This window comes from Macaca nemestrina, chromosome 3 (genome assembly GCF_043159975.1).
Source record: "Macaca nemestrina isolate mMacNem1 chromosome 3, mMacNem.hap1, whole genome shotgun sequence".
Lineage (NCBI taxonomy): Eukaryota > Metazoa > Chordata > Mammalia > Primates > Cercopithecidae > Macaca > Macaca nemestrina.
Genome location: NC_092127.1, coordinates 68,982,024 through 68,997,745, shown reverse-complemented (window position 1 = coordinate 68,997,745; position 15,722 = coordinate 68,982,024). Strand labels below are relative to the sequence as shown.

At 37.6% G+C, this 15,722-nt stretch overlaps 1 protein-coding gene across 17 annotated transcripts in view; it reads right to left on the bottom strand.

Annotated features, from left to right (window-relative positions):
- Positions 1-15,722, bottom strand: part of LOC105486162 (PR/SET domain 5) — a 344,263-nt gene that overhangs the window by 41,009 nt on the left and 287,532 nt on the right. For 7 of the 17 annotated variants that reach the window (XR_011621026.1, XR_011621022.1, XR_011621017.1 and 4 more), the window contains exons 16-17: positions 6,758-7,002; positions 6,242-6,322 (exon numbers count right to left, since the gene is read on the bottom strand). The gene's annotated coding sequence lies outside the window, so the exon portion shown is untranslated. Of the gene's footprint in view, positions 1-3,037; positions 3,216-4,068; positions 4,193-6,241; positions 6,323-6,757; positions 7,003-15,722 lie in introns of those variants that run through there. The other 10 variants (XR_011621027.1, XR_011621024.1, XR_011621020.1 and 7 more) reach the window with 6 other exon arrangements.

The window sequence follows — 15,722 nt, the reverse complement described above, 5'->3', positions numbered from 1 at the left end:
AACCCCCTCCCCATTGGTCCCAGTGTGAGTTCTTAACCTGAGGCTTCCAGAGACCTAAGAATTGCTAGAAATTTTATGCAACAATTTTGTGTATGTGTATATCTGTGTTTATTTAAAGGATCAGTCACAGTTTTAATCAGATACTCAAAAGCCTGACATCTAGAAAAAGGTTCATATTGATCATTCAATAAAATCAGACTCACACAGCTCACTGACCCTTTGCCTTTGTGGCTATTCCCTTTGTCTCTGTAGCTATATTTGCCTCTCCTTCCACTTCCTACAGCCTCTCCCTTTCCTTGCTCTCCGTACAGCTGAAAGATTCCTCAACTTATAACATGGAAGACACAAGGCCCTCATTTTTCTCTGGTATACATAGGCATCCAAAAGGATTATTGCTAATTTAGCCTGAAATTGTATTTTTATAATTCAATATTGGACAATTATGACTTAAAGGGGCTAGCTCTAAAGAACAATACATTTGGTTGATTAGTAAAATCAGGTGACAAGACATCCAGTGAACACATTCTGGGAGGAGGCACTGTCTTTGTTGTTATACGCATTACACAAAAGCCAACATGATATCGCCAAAATTAGAAATAAGAAATAGCTCTCAAATACACATTCAGCAGTAGATAACCACAATGCTCAATTTACAAACTTAAGATTAAATAAGGGTGGAGAGGCTGGGTTACTCAAAAAAGATTGAGTTGACACTGTAGGAGAATGCTACCAAATCCAGTCAGTGAAATAAAAGTTTTACTTTTTAATAAAGTGTTCTCCACATTGTGTGCTATTCTTAAAAAATGGCATGCTGTATTTTACACAGTTCTAATAGACTTTCAAAGCAATTTTCAGAAAGTAACAAACTGAGAAAAGATTATATATAAGATGGAAGTTTGCTTATTTATTACTTTGGTGAAAGCAAGGACAGCTACTGTATTTCCCCAATAGAATTATCATCAGCACTGTATCATTACAATGTTATGATATCCTAGCCAAACTGCCTCTTTTTATTTACTTCATAGTGAAAGCAAGAAAATCATGAATAACTTGTTAATGTATCAGCGACTGATTAGCTACCTAGTATTCAGGAAAACAATTATGAATTTTAGCCTCTGCTGGAATAAAATGTTTGTTTCAAATTTATTTCTTCAATATAAAATCAGTGTAATGAATTACATGCCTTACACAGACAAATGTCAGAAAATCAAAGTGGTTTCAATATGTTATTTTCACTAGAACAATGATTTGAACAAACACTCCATATTTTGAATGTTTCTGCTAGGTAAGTATCCAAACTTTGAATGTCTGCAACTGTTTACATGAGATTTAAGGACACCTTACAACAATACAAAGAATACAATTGATGTCCTGGGCATTTCTAGCTCTCTATGATACTATACCATAATAACAGTCATAATGACATTTCACTATATATTGCCAACATGTCAGACATCAGACACTGCTATTAGGGGCCAGGTTGAGATCTCATTAAGCTTTTAGGAGGACCTTGGTATTCATTTATGATACTTAGGGCAGAAATTTAATTTTTGGTGTTTTTATCTGATTCTCTTTCATTAGCAAAATAAATATGCAGTTGATTTGTTAAAGAAAAAGACTGTTTTAATTGGCATTGCATGGTTTCTTTAAACAATAAATGGATTTGAATGCAGACTAAATATACAGGTCATATTTTGCATCATTTCAATGGCTATCATTTCATGGTAGACACAGAAAAAAGATCTATTTTGCTACTACAGACAGTATCTACCCTAAGGTATTGAGTTACCATGCAATGATGCATATTTCCAAGGCTTTCAGCTTTACTAAACATCTGCTTTTCACAACCACATTTTAAAGGGAAAATCTAAGAGACAGAAAAAACATACAAAATCCCCAGGACAGGAAAAAATTTCCTTCTCATCTCTTCCATAAACCAGCCCCAGATTCCAAATTGAAACCACTGATCACGTGAAAACATTTTAAATATTGCTTTGTACCAGTCTCTTTTGTGAAGCATAACTCAGGGGTGAAGGTGAGTGTGGTTTTGAGAACATTTTGCAACAATCAGTGTTTCCAAAACAGAACAGAGGGTGGCCAAAGGGATCAGACAAACAAAACTCTTCTCCCTCTCTTCAAGGATCAAGCAAATCTGCTTTTTGTTTCCAATGTACACATTGAGTTCTCAGGCTCCCGCAATGTATGGTGGTAGAGGAAGTGGAGTCACCCAGACAGAAAAGTCTGCAGACAAAACACTAGCTGTCAATGGAGTGAGAGATGCCACAGCCAGCCTACTCTTCCTCAGAGTAAACAGAAATGGCTCACTTAACAAAAGTCAAGCCACTTGCCCTCTCTCCTTTTCACAGGTTGTGAAAATACTTTCCTGAAAAGTGGGGTACACTTCCTAATCCATGCTGTGAGTGATTCTCGTAGACGTCAGATCTTAACATAAGTCTCTTTCAGGAGGATGTAACAAGAACCCTGCCTGGTTTATCAGATATATCTTTGTGAAAATATTTCCTCTGCCTTCAAAGTTCTTGAGTAACTTATACTAAAAAGTTTATCATGTTTTATATGTACTAGAAATTTCATTGAACAATACAAAGTCTTATTTTTAGTGATTTGAGACGGATACATTCAATATAAAATCAGAGTAACATCCTATTATATGTTTACTTCATATTTGATTAGAAATATAATTATATTTAAATGTAATGGTGTAACAGTTATATAGTTATATCCGTTGTAGGATAATGATCCCAAAACAAAAGGATAAAGAGTTATGGAATTACAGGATAATTTTTAACCTAAAAATAGTTTGGTGGCCTTCAATTTCAGATTCTGCAATTTACCAGAAGAGGGAAAAGATGTTTCCTAAGGGCTTCAGGGATTCCTTCTATGTCATCAATGTCCCCTTTTCTACAGGGACATTTCAATGAATATGCAAACATGTTCTACAACCCTCCCACTATTTAAAAAATAATGACATCCTCAGCCCTTATATTTCCCATTAAGTACCACCATATTCATATACTACCTTCAGAGCAAAACCCACAGAGAGAGTTGTCTATAGAGTTTGTCATTACTTTCTCATCTCAAAAATCCTTCCTCCAGCCACTGCACTCAGCTATCCATTTCCTACCATGCTGTGAAGGCTGCTGTTGCCATATTCTCAATGATCTTCACATTGCCATCACCTACTTTTGATCTGTGATCTATGTAAGGGAAAATTGGATATTCACTAAATATCAAAAAGATTGTAAATATCTTTTTCATTAACACACTTAGCCTGCTATTTGTGTGATAAAATTAGTTTAAAAATTTATAAGGGGTTTACTATTTATTGAACACTGTCATACTCCAAAAGAATACTAAAAATCATTTTCCCAAATAAGATTTCTTTCTACTTAAAAATAAAATATGGACAAAAATGAATAATATATGCATGCTCAAGAGAATAAAGAACTAAAGGGAAGTACAGAGGAAGCCAAGTAGCTTAGGAAATCTTTCTGAAGTAGTTAAATTTTAAGCCAGGGTTAGAAGAAGATAGTCAAAGGGGAATAAATAAACTTCTTTACTAAACATTAAATTCCAAATACCGTACTATGATATTTTCATTCCATTAACTCCCATATTTTCTTCAAGACCCAGCTTATACAAAGACAATCTCTTTTGTCAGTTCTTCCCTGTCCCATACCTGAAGCATTCTATATTGTTCCACTTTGTACAAGGCATTATATTCATCAAATAATGAATCTGTCTGGCCCACGGGATTGTGAGCACTTCTTCCTCTTTCTACCTACAGTGACTACTTAGTGGAAAGTGATGTTTAGCAGCTCTCCAACAATTTGTTTCTGTATGACTCGACGCATACAACAACCCTGAGAAGAAAGTACTACCGTTATTTATATTATGGAAGAGAAAACAGAGCATCCTAGAAGTTAGAGTATCCCTAACCATTAAGAAGCAAAACAACAACAACAACAACAACAACAAAACATACAGACACAAAAACAAAGATACAAAAAAACAACAACAACAAAAATAGCTGGGCATGGTGGTGCATACCTATAGTACTAGCTGCTCTAGAGACTGAGGTGGGAGGATTGCTTGAGGCCAGGAGTTGGAGACTGCTGTGAGCTATGATCACACAAATGTACTCCAGTCTGGGTGACAGAGTGAGACCCCATCTCTAAAAATAAAAAATAAAAATATAAGCAGAGCTCAAACTCTCCAGGCCTTACGAAATGAAGCCCATGCCTGTTATACTATCCTATGTTGCCTTTTCAGCAAGTATTGCTGGAAAATAGCAGGTAACTGATTCCAGGGATATAGGCAGGAATTTGTAAATGACATGAGAAACAGAAATCAGATTGGCTTATTTAAAGCACGGCAACCCTACTGAGAAATAATGGAAATTATTGCTGCTTCTCACATTTTACCATAAATGTTCTCTTTCTCTTCTCTCTCTCTGCCTGCTTTCTGGGTGACTTCAATGACCTCCTTAAATTTAATTGTCATCTGCATACTGATGATTTCAAAATACATATCTCTAGTCTAGATTGCCCTTGTGAAGCTCTGAACCACATATCCATCTGCCTACTAGACATCTCTCTTAATGTTCCTACAGGCCACGTAACCTGACAGAGAAGCTTAAAGATCTCCATATATTTTTAAAACCGTCACATTTTAAGAATCAGACTGTATCAGTGTATCACTGAGGAAATTACTGGGATGGATGATAGAAGTTATGGGAATCAGTTTTGTTTCCATTACTATACAGTGAGATACTTAATACGGCAAAAAAAATCCCACCCTAATTGTCCTCTCGCTGAACTTTCAGGACATCTCATGCTCAGCTATGTTGTCTAATCACATCCTATTACTTGTCTTCCCTGACCATGTCCCATACTTTTATCCTTTGATGTTCCTGCCATGTTGTCTACACAGATAATACACCTGCTCATCCTCATGCTGTCAAAGTCCAGCCAGGAAAACAGAAACTACCATGGGTATTGCAATACAACACTGTAATATAGAGATTGGCTCACACATGCTCTGAAGTCCTAAAAAAAAGAAAAGCCAAAAGGTACTAAAACTCAAAACAGATAACTGCAGGAAACAGTTCCACTAGGACTAAGGGAATAAAATGATGGAGATTGAGAATACAGACCCTGGGAGTTTGAGGTAGGGGCTCATAGAGTTCATGATCAGGCCTTTGAAAAGAGGATGACACCTGGTGGCTGGGAACCCAGGGAGCTGAGATGGTGGACCCTGTGGAGGTGGAGGACATATCTAAGAGGAGCAGGTATCACTCAGCCACTGCTAGTACCTCTGAAGGAGCATAATGTGATTGGTGCTCAAGTCCAGAAAGAAACAAGAGGTTGCAATGTGTGCTTATTCGGCTTGTGTTTCAAATAGAGGTCTGTCTGAAACCAGTGCCTGATGCTCATCCTTACATAGCACCACATTTCCAAGTCCTTGTTTTTCTTATTTGTATTTTATTCTACACAGTTGCCAAAATACCCTCCCTAATAACAAAACCGTAATTATATTGCGCCCTTTCCTAAATCTCTATAATCATTTCCTGTAGACTAAAGTTTTAAATATATACTCCTCTCCCTTGTGTCAATGGCATTCTAGAATTTTCTCACTTTTCTTCACTGCTTCCCTAAATGCCTTATTTGCCCCCATTGAACCCCATTCTTCCTTGAAAATGCAGCAGATTTTTTTTAAATCTTCAACATCTTATAGACCACAAATCTCAGCCTCGTATGATCCCTGAGTTTATTTTCAAAAAATAATGATACATATATGCAAAAACCACCTTGTCTTTAATTTTGTAGCAGCCACAACCAGCATGAATGAAATAGCTGTTGCACAATTAAAATTACCGAGTGTTATTGAAAATTAAGAAGCCTAATTTTAGCCAGTTAAAACTTAAGTGACAACTTAATGTGTAACTAAGACTGCAAGAATTTAATACTGTAAATGTAAAATTTTTACACCTTTTCTGATTTTCACGTACATGGTAGACTGGTTAAAAGGATGAGTTCTAAATTTTCAGCAATTCAACAACTAAGATTCTGATTTGGGGCCTCGTGCAGACACACTCAGTGGAGGAAGAGTTAACCGCATGTGAGTTGCAGCATTTCAGAAAATTCTAAAGCAATATTTTTCCTTTTTTGCTCTTTGAGTTGCAAAACTAGCTTTCAACAGGAAAAGAAAATTTGCTACTTACCCTTGGAAGGTGTCTTTTCTATGTGTGAAAATACTAAGGCGAAGATGTCAAATATTTCACATTTGCTTGAGCCTGTGAAATCTAAAGAGATGTGAGATTTTCTTGTTATTCAGATGATTCAGATTGGAGGTATAGGAGCTTCACCTGCCCATGTGGATCTCCTGGAGCTGCCCTATCATTTTATTTTTAAAAGGCAAATATTAAAGATTTTGCTCTTCTCTTTAAGATATAAAATTACTATTATTTCCCTTTATGTAGAAAAAAATAAAGGCCATCCTGGAACTATGAATTTGTGATGAAAACAGCAAATCTTATAAGACATTTAATTGCTTAGAGCACTTAAAATCCAATTTCTTTGTATCGGTTCCAGACCAACTTCTGCACAATGAGTCTCTAAACACAAGTACTCTTTTTTTTTGGCTAGGAATTTGCCTACATATTCAAATTATGTCAACCTGTAATTCATTCAACCCCACATTCATTCCTTCACTCATTTAACCTATCGTCAGTGCTTACCTGCCACCTGCTCTATATTAATGCGTAATCCCTTGTGTTGTTTCTGGAACTCTTCCAATAGTTATGGATCATGGTGACAGTACACCACTCCATACACAGGCTGAGCACTTGTTCGCAGTGATGAGCTACATATGTTGGCCAATACCATCACAGTTTGATGCTTCGGTTCCTCCTGTACCCTTGAGGAGATGGCATCTGGTCCAAATTTTGGGTCCTTTTGAAGATCCATGATAGGTAACTGTCATCTAGATAGCAAACACACTTGACCAGTCAATTAAGTATTCTAAAATCTAAGAAGTTTATGTAGGTGAGGATAATTAGTCATAAAAATAAACTCAGTATAATAAGCCTTAGGAAGTGGAACCTAGCCAGGATCTCATCTAATAAAAATAAATTAAGTTGAATTTTAAATTTTTAGAGGTTCAAAACAATCATTTACATAAAACTTTACTCGAGTTTGGGATTATGTTTTAATAATGTCTATAAAAGCAATGTTGACTTCACATTGTATTGAAACTTTTGCACTTTGAAGAAATCGGCTATTTAAAACACTAAGTAAGTAGCTCTCAATTTTCTAAGCCAGCTTATGCCTTCCCCACAGTCATAGTCAAAATGTATTCCTTCTCTGAGGACAAGTGGAGCTTCCACCTTGGGAACATTCACCTCTCCTTCCCTGCAGTCACTTGTTTTACCATAAGATATAGTAAAGTTAACATTTTTTTTTAGATCTTCATAGTAACAGTACTATTGTTTGTTTATTATTTACAAAGAGAGAAAGGCATATTTTACTTTCCTTTTCGAAACTTATTCTTATTCTACATATGATTATTTTAGACATAGTTTCAAAACACTTAAATAAAGCTAAATTACAAAAACAGAAAGGAGTATATACTTTCCTAACTTTCTAAACAAGATCTTTTGTATATGAATAATAAGTTTGAGTACAAGTTTCAAGATGTTTATTTTTATTTGTCCTACCATTGAGAGATTGTATAACATACAAAATAAATACTGACAATGAGAACTGTCAATGTTTTTTGGAGTTGGAATCAGATGTTTTAGTCATAGTGTAGATGCTTGTTTTGTGTTATAAATTTGTTCTTTTAGAATAAATTTAATACTTTAAATACTTTAAATAATTAAGATACTTTTAATATGAGAACTAATTTGGACATGTAGAACTTGACTTAAAAGCAGAATGCCTCTACAGATATTAATAGTGCTACTACATAGGTGACAATTCTGGATTTTTGATGGAAAAACATAAAATAAGCTCCTTTGTGTCCATCTTAAATAGTCAAAATCAAATAATATAAAATATTTTAGATTAATTAAAGCAAATTATATTCAGAATTATAATTCCCAAATTATATACCATAGTATAAAATATTTACCATATAGAGTAAATAACATCAACCTGGGAAAAGAAATAGACTAAAAGATGAGACAATAAGAAGAAACCAGCTATTAGTCTAATTTGTAATGTAAGATGAAAAGCTTTATACCTGAAAATTACAATAACATCAAGTTAAGAATCAATTTCTTATCCAACTGAACATACTGACAGGAAAAATGAAGTAAGCAATTAGTTGAATATGAGAAACAGAAATAATGAAAGTACTGTTTTAAGTAACTATCAGACAATGTCAAACCGAATATAGGACCTGTCACTTCTCTTGTTTCAAAATGAGTTTTAGGACAGGAGCAAGATGGCCAAATAGGAACAGCTCCAGTCTCCAACTCCCAGCGCGAGCGACACACAAGACAGGTGATTTCTGCATTTTCAACTGAGGTACTGGGTTCATCTCACTAGGGAGTGCCGGACAATTGGTGCTGGTCAGCTGCTGCAGCCCAACCAGTGAGAGCTGAAGCAGGGCGAGGCATCGCCTCACCTGGAAGTGCAAGGGGGAAGGGAATCCCTTTTCCTAGCCAGGGGAACTGAGACACACAACACCTGGAAAATCGGGTAACTCCCACCGAATACTGCGCTTTAAGCAAACGGGCACAGCAGGGGATTATATCCCACACCTGGCCGGGAGGGACCCATGGCCATGGAACCTCCCTCATTGCTAGCACAGCAGTCTGCGATCTCCCGGCAAGGCAGCAGCAAGGCTGGGGGAGGGGCACCCACCATTGCTGAGGCTTAAGTAGGTAAACAAAGTGGCTGGGAAGCTCGAACTGGGTGGAGCTCACAGCAGCTCAAGGAGTCCTGCCTGTCTCTGTAGACTCCAACTCTGGGGACAGGGCACAGCTAAACAACAACAACAACAACAACAACAAAGAAGCTGAAGCCTCTGCAGACGCAAATGACTCTGTCTGACAGTTTTGAAGAGAGCAGTGGATCTCCCAACACGGAGGTTGAGATCTGAGAACGGACAAACTGCCTGCTCAAGTGGGTCCCTGACCCCAGAGTAGCCTAACTGGGAGACATCTCCCACACCGGGGCAGACCAACACCCCACACCTCACACGATGGAGTACACCCCTGAAAGGAAGCTTCCAAAGCAAGAATCACACATGTACACTCACTGTTCAGCAATATTCTATCTTCTGCAGCCTCTGCTGCTGATACCCAGGCAAACAGGGTCTGGAGTGGACCTCAAGCAATCTCCAACAGACCTACAGCTGAGGGTCCTGACTGTTAGAAGGAAAACTAACAAACAGGAAGGACACCCACACCAAAACCCCATTAGTACGTCACCATCATCAAAGACCAGAGGCAGATAAAACCACAAAGATGGGGAAAAAGCAGGGCAGAAAAGCTGGAAATTCAAAAAATAAAAGCACATCGTCACCTGCAAAGGAACGCAGCTCATTGCTAGCAACGAATCAAAGCTGGATGGAGAATGACTTTGACGAGATGAGAGAAGAAGGCTCCAGTCCATCAAACCTCACAGAGCTAAAGGAGGAATTACGTACCCAGCGCAAAGAAACTAAAAATCTTGAAAAAAGAGTGGAAGAATTGATAACTAGAATAATTAATGCAGAGAAGGCCATAAACAAACTGACAGAGATGAAAACCGTGACATGAGAAATACGTGACAAATGCACAAGCTTCAGTAACTGACTCGATCAACTGGAAGAAAGAGTATCAGCGATTGAGGATCAAATGAATGAAATGAAGTGAGAAGAGAAACCAAAAGAAAAAAGAAGAAAAAGAAATGAACAAAGCCTGCAAGAAGTATGGGATTATGTAAAAAGACCAAATCTACATCTGATTGGGGTGCCTGAAAGTGAGGGGGAAAATGGAACCAAGTTGGAAAACACTCTTCAGGATGTCATCCAGGAGAACTTCCCCAACCTAGTAGGGCAGGCCAACATTCAAATTCAGGAAATACAGAAAACGCCACAAAGATACTCCTTGAGAAGAGCAACTCCAAGACACATAATTGCCAGATTCACCAAAGTTGAAATGAAGGAAAAAATCTTAAGGGCAGCCAGAGAGAAAGGTTGGGTTACCCACAAAGGGAAGCCCATCAGACTAACAGCAGATCTCTCGGCAGAAACTCTACAAGCCAGAAGAGATTGGGGGCCAATATTCAACATTCTTAAAGAAAAGAATTTTCAACCCAGAATTTCATATGCAGCCAAACTGTTTCATAAGTGAAAGAGAAATAAATCCTTTACAGATAAGCAAATGCTTAGAGATTTTGTCACCACCACGCCTGCCTTACAAGAGACCCTGAGGAAGCACTAAACATGGAAAGGAACAACCGGTACCAGCCATTGCAAAAACATGCCAAAATGTAAAGACCATGGAGGCTAGGAAGAAACTGCATCAATTAACGAGCAAAATAACCAGTTAATATCATAATGGCAGGATCAAGTTCACACATAACAATATTAACCTTAAATGTAAATGGACTAAATGCTCCAATTAAAAGACACAGACTGGCAAACTGGATAAAGAGTCAAGATCGATCAGTTTGCTATATTCAGGAGACCCATCTCTCATGCAGATACATACATAGACTCAAAATAAAGGGATGGAGGAAGATCTACCAAGCAAATGGAGAACAAAAAAAAGCAGGGGTTGCAATACTAGTCTCTGATAAAACAGGCTTTAAACCATCAACGATCAAAAGAGACAAAGAAGGCCATTACATAATGGTAAAGGGATCAATTCAACAGGAAGAGCTAACTATCCTAAATATATATGCACCCAAAACAGGAGCACCAAGATTCATAAAGCAAGTACTTAGAGACTTACAAAGAGACTTAGACTCCCACACAATAATAATGGGAGACTTCAACACCCCACTGTCAACATTAGACAGATCAACGAGACAGAAAGTTAACAAGGATATCCAGGAATTGAACTCATCTCTGCAGCAAGCAGACCTAATAGACATCTATAGAACTCTCCACCCCAAATCAACAGAATATACATTCTACTCAGCACCACATCACACTTATTCCAAAATTGACCACATAATTGGAAGTAAAGCACTCCTCAGCAAATGTACAAGAACAGAAATTATAACAAACTGTCTCTCAGACCACAGTGCAATCAAACTAGAGCTCAGGACTAAGAAACTCAATCAAAACCGCTCAACTACATGGAAATGGAATAACCTGCTCCTGAATGACTACTGGGTACATAACAAAATGAAGGCAGAAATAAAGATGTTCTTTGAAACCAATGAGAACAAAGATACAACATACCAGAATCTCTGGGACACATTTAAAGCAGTGTGTAGAGGGAAATTTATAGCACTAAATGCCCACAAGAGAAAGCAGGAAAGATCTAAAATTGACACTCTAACATCACAATTAAAAGAACTAGAGAAGCAAGAGCAAACACATTCAAAAGCTAGCAGAAGGCAAGAAATAACTAAGATCAGAGCGGAACGGAAGGAGATAGAGACACAAAAAGCCCTCCAAAAAATCAATGAATCCAGGAGTAGGTTTTTTGAAAAGATCAACAAAATTGATAGACTGCTAGCAAGACTAATAAAGAAGAAAAGAGAGAAGAATCAAATAGACGCAATTAAAAATGATAAAGGGGATATCACCACCGACCCCACAGAAATACAAACTACCATCAGAGAATACTATAAACACCTCTACGCAAATAAACTAAAAAATCTAGAAGAAATGGATAATTTCCTGGACACTTACACTCTCCCAAGACTAAACCAGGAAGAAGCTGAATTCTTGAATAGACCAATAACAGGCTCTGAAATTGAGGCAATAATTGATAGCCTACCAATAAAAAAAAGTCCAGGACCAGATGGATTCACAGCTGAATTCTACCAGAGGTACAAGGAGGAGCTGGTACCATTCCTTCTGAAACTATTCCAATCAACAGAAAAAGAGGGAATCCTCCCTAACTCATTTTATGAGGCCAACATCATCCTGATACCAAAGCCTGGCAGAAACACAACAAAAATAGAGAATTTTAGACCAATATCCCTGATGAAAATTGATGCAAAATCCTCAATAAAATACTGGCAAATCAGATCCAGCAGCACACCAAAAAGCTTATCCACCATGATCAAGTGGGCTTCATCCGTGGGATGCAAGGCTGGTTCAACATATGCAAATCAATAAACGTAATCCAGCATATAAACAGAACCAAAGACAAAAACCACATGATTATCTCAATAGATGCAGAAAAGGCCTTTGACAAAATTCAACAGCCCTTCATGATAAAAACTCTCAATAAATTCGATATTGGTGGAACGTATCTCAAAATCATGAGAGCTATTTATGACAAACCCACAGCCAATATCATACTGAATGGACAAAAACTGGAAAAATTCCCTTTGAAAACTGGCACAAGACAGGGATGCCCTCTCTCACCACTCCTATTCAACATAGTGTTGGAAGTTCTGGCCAGGGCAATCAGGCAAGAGAAAGAAATCAAGGGTATTCAGTTAGGAAAAGAAGAAGTCAAATTGTCCCTGTTTGCAGATGACATGATTGTATATTTAGAAAACCCCATTGTCTCAGCCCAAAATCTCCTTAAGCTGATAAGAAACTTCAGCAAAGTCTCAGGATACAAAATCAATGTACAAAAATCACAAGCATTCTTATACACCAATAACAGACAAACAGAGAGCCAAATCATGAATGAACTTCCATTCACAATTGCTTCAAAGAGAATGAAATACCTAGGAATCCAACTTACAAGGGATGTAAAGGACCTCTTCAAGGAGAACTACAAACCACTGCTCAGTGAAATAAAAGAGGACATAAACAAATGGAAGAACATACCATGCTCATGGATAGGAAGAATCAATATTGTGAAAATGGCCATACTGCCCAAGGTAATTTATAGATTCAATGCCATCCCCATCAAGCTACCAATGAGTTTCTTCACAGAATTGGAAAAACTGCTTTAAAGTTCATATGGAACCAAAAAAGAGCCCGCATCTCCAAGACAATCCTAAGTCAAAAGAACAAAGCTGGAGGCATCACGCTAGCTGACTTCAAACTACACTACAAGGCTACAGTAACCAAAACAGCATGGTACTGGTACCAAAACAGAGATATAGACCAATGAAACAAAACAGAGTCCTCAGAAATAATACCACACATCTACAGCCATCTGATCTTTGACAAACCTCAGAAAAACAAGAAATGGGGAAAGGATTCCCTATTTAATAAATAGTGCTGGGAAAATTGGCTAGCCATAAGTAGAAAGCTGAAACTGGATCCTTTCCTTACTCCTTATATGAAAATTAATTCAAGATGCATTAGAGACTTAAATGTTAGACCTAATACCATAAAAACCCTAGAAGAACACCTAGGTAATACCATTCAGGACATAGGCATGGGCAAGGACTTCATGTCTAAAACACCAAAAGCAACAGCAACAAAAGCCAAAATTGACAAATGGGATCTAATTAAACTAAAGAGCTTCTGCACAGCAAAAGAAACTACCATCAGAGTGAACAGGCAACCTACAGAATGGGAGAAAATTTTTGCAATCTACTCATCTGACAAAGGGCTAATATCCAGAACTTACAAAGAACTCAAACAAATTTACAAGAAAAAAACAAACATCCCCATCAAAAAGTGGGCAAAGGATATGAACAGACAGTTCTAAAAAGAAGACATTCATACAGCCAACAGACACATGAAAAAATGCTCATCATCACTGGCCATGAGAGAAATGCAAATCAAAACCACAATGAGATACCACCTCACACCAGTTAGAATGGCAATCACTAAAAAGTCAGGAAACAACAGGTGCTGGAGAGTATGTGGAGAAATAGGAACACTTTTACACTGTTGGTGGGATTGTAAACTAGTTCAACCATTATGGAAAACAGTATGGCGATTCCTCAAGGATCTAGAACTAGATGTACCATATGACCCAGCCATCCCATTACTGGGTATATACCCAAAGGATTATAAATCATGCTGCTATAAAGACACATGCACACGTATGTTTATTGCGGCATTATTCACAATAGCAAAGACTTGGAATCAACCCAAATGTCCATCAGTGACAGACTGGATTAAGAAAATGTGGCACATATACACCATGGAATACTATGCAGCCTTAAAAAAGGATGAGTTTGTGTCCTTTGTAGGGACATGGATTCAGCTGGAAACCATCATTCTCAGCAAACTATCGCAAGAACAGAAAACCAAACACCACATGTTCTCACTCATAGGTGGGAACTGAACAATGAGATCACTTGGACTTGGGAAGGGGAACATCATACACTGGGGCCTATCATGGGGAGGGGTGAGGGGGGAGGGATTGCATTGGGAAATATACCTGATGTAAATGACTAGTTGATGGGTGCTGACGAGTTGATGGGTGCAGCACGCCAACATGGCACAAGTATACATATGTAACAAACCTGCACATTATGTACACGTACCCTAGAACTTAAAGTATAATAATAATAAAAAAGAAAGAAAAGCATAGCACATAGAATGACGTACAACACGTAACACTTGATAATGATAATAAATGACTATGTAACTGGAAATAAATAAAAGAGTTTTAGGAGGAGAAGGTCAATATAAAAAATATTTTTCTCCTGTTATCAGTATGCATAAATATTTGACAACCTGGCCTTATCAAAGAATGAAAGAAGTGTACTTGATTTCACTGGTGTTAGATTAGATTACAACAGGAAAACAGTTCAAGTTTTGGCTGTTGGATTCAACAGCCATATTCCTACACTTATTCACAAATGTTAAAAAGGTCATTTGAAAATGATCAATAATAGTAACAAGAGCTGATTGTTTATTATGTTATGCATTTAGATCATCACTTTGAATGTGTTATCACAGATTTAATATCAAAAGTAGAAGTAGGTAATATTATGTCTATTTTTCAGATAAAAAAACTGAGATATCAACAGTTTCTCAAGTTTGGATGTGACATATAATTAAGATAGCTTCCGAATTCACATGTGAATTAGCAGATCTTATTCTGTTCTGACTTTAGAAATTTGAGTTCAGGCCGGGCGCGGTAGCTCATGCCTGTAATCCCAGCACTTTGGGAGGCTGAGGCGGGCAGATGACCTGAGCTCAGGAGTTCATGACCAGCCCGGCCAACATGACATAACCTCATCTCTACTAAAAATACAAAAATTAGCCAGGTGTGGTGGCATGCACCTGTAATCCCAGCTACCCAGGAGGCTAAGGCAGGAGAATTGCTGGAACCCAGGGGCAGAGGCTGCAGTAAGCTGAGATTGTGCCACTGCACTCCAGCTTGGGTAACAGAGCAAGACTTCGACTCAAAAAAAAAAAAAAAAAAAGAAATTTGGGTTTATACCTAATCACAGGAAGATAATATAGACCTTTTTGGTAATTAATGAGGAAGACACACTTCTGCTGGTAATCATGCAACAAATTTTTTATCTCTTTTTTTTTCTTTTTTCTTCTTTTTTAGATAGAGTCTTGCTCGGTCATCAGATTGGAGTGCAATGGTGCAATCTTGGATCACTGAAACCTCCGACTCCCAAATTCAAGTGATTCTCCTGCCTCAGTCTCCC